The sequence below is a fragment of the Mirounga angustirostris genome, unplaced genomic scaffold (genome assembly GCF_029215605.1).
Source record: "Mirounga angustirostris isolate CCGP_5_RB_7025 unplaced genomic scaffold, mMirAng1.0.hap1 SCAF_15, whole genome shotgun sequence".
Lineage (NCBI taxonomy): Eukaryota > Metazoa > Chordata > Mammalia > Carnivora > Phocidae > Mirounga > Mirounga angustirostris.
The window spans coordinates 28,407,678-28,409,587 of NW_026991723.1; positions in this window are offsets into that span (position 1 = coordinate 28,407,678).

A 1,910-nucleotide genomic window follows, 5' to 3' on the forward strand; every position below is an offset into this window, starting at 1 on the left:
TGTCTCCTCAGGACACAGATCTGGGCCCAGTCTGTACCTTCCCTTTCCATGCGTTGTGCTTTTAGCCCATGGGGGCCGTCCATAAATGTTGGTTGATGAGTGAGTGAGTGAGTGAATCTGTGAATTCTCCCGCTTCTCCCTGTAGGGCTGAGAGAGAGGACAGTGGGAAGGTTATCGGGCCCCCGGCCCCGCCACAGCATTTGTGTTGGTATCCGGTGAGGCCCTCTTTCTGGGCATCCGGTACCATCACGGTAATGTTTGTAATGTATGTTGGTAATCACGGAGAAGTTTCTTCAGGAGACACCGGCCCAGACTCTCCTCCACCAACTGCACCAGGTTTCCGCCCTCACCCTTGGCATCCAAGCCCGCAGGTAGGCGCCCCCGCCCCGGCCCCTATCTCTCCGCGAGGCGCTGGCTTTTGTGCTGTCCCGTGTCAAGGTCTAGGTGAGCGGTGGCTTTGTGTTGGTCTTTTGGCTGTGTTGACCTGATCTCACTGCCCTGTTGGCTTTAGGTGTCTAGCCCAGCTGTGCGCCCTGTGTCCACCCCCTTCTTGGTCCGCACTCGCAGGTGGCCCAGCAATAGCAAGGCCAGGGCCTCACCGAAATCACGGTCACAGTGGCCAAGCTCCAAATCGCAAATGTGCCAATCCCAGAATGGTGTCGTGTTCTACTGGGGGACTCAGCCCTTGGAGACACAATGCGCTTGGATGAGCACAGGTTCCAGATTGCACAGACCCAATATTGGTCCCAGGATGGGCCCTTCCCGTTAGGCTTTCTTCTTGGAAGAAAGAAGCTGGGCTCACCCAGTACCTCGAGAGCAGAGAGCAGCAAAATTGGGTTCCCGTGGAAGCACCATCCCTGTGCATCTCAGTGTTGGTTGGTGGTTTTGGAAGGCTCCTTAATGAGGCTTCAGGATGGGACGGTCCACTCACATGGAGCCACTTTGGGAGGGAGACTTTGCTGTTTCCCCTCACCTTCTGCCTACAGATTTCGGTAAATTCACACTCAAAACTGAGGGCGCCTGTCCTTTCCCAGGGAGAGCTATGTACAGTGAGCATGAGGAAGTTCTGCCATCTGGGATGTTTCTCCGGAATCCCCCCGAGTGAGGGAAGTCCATTTTGGGGAAATAAAAATATAGCCTCTCAAAGATTTTCCTTAGCGGTTTCAATTTTGTGGGTAAGACTCACTTCTCCTCCTAATACAATCGTGTCCTGTCTGTCCCCCACATTGAAAATGATGGTATTATAGTTTGTGTTTCTATGTGATCCTTCTCTCCATGAGGAAGGGTATCTGGGAAACATTTGTCGAGAATGGGAGACAGTTGGCTGAGATTAACATGCCCCTTTCCACTTATCTTTTCTGAACACAAGAGAAGAATTCGTCCTTGGGGAAGAAATAATAACCGAAGTGGATTTATGACTATAGTGTTGCTCACACATATTGCTAACCCTTATTGAGCCCTGAGAGTGTGCCGGGCACGGGACAAAATATGGTACGTGTGACGCCTCACTGAATCCACATGACAGCATACAGGGTGTTTTCTCCACCATTTTGCTGAAGCCTTGAGGGGCCACGTGGGCTGCCCAGGGCCTCACAGTTGGCAATTCATGACACATCTGGTTCTGCAGCCAGTGCTCAGTGATGACACTTAGAACTCTGAGTAAAGGCATTTCTTCCATTGTCTTCTGTAATTTTGGCTCAGTTTAGAGACGTAAGATGGGTTGCACCTTCTCTGAAGGCAGTAGTTTTCCAGATTGAATGATTAGGTTCAGCCTCCATGTATGGACCAGGCCAGTGTTTCCAGTTCAGTGAAATTCCCCTGCAGCTCCTGGTCACCCCGCTAAAGGGAGCCAGCTCTCCCCTGCTGTATTTTAAGGTCCCTCCTCTCTAAACTGCTGGGGCTCGGGGCAG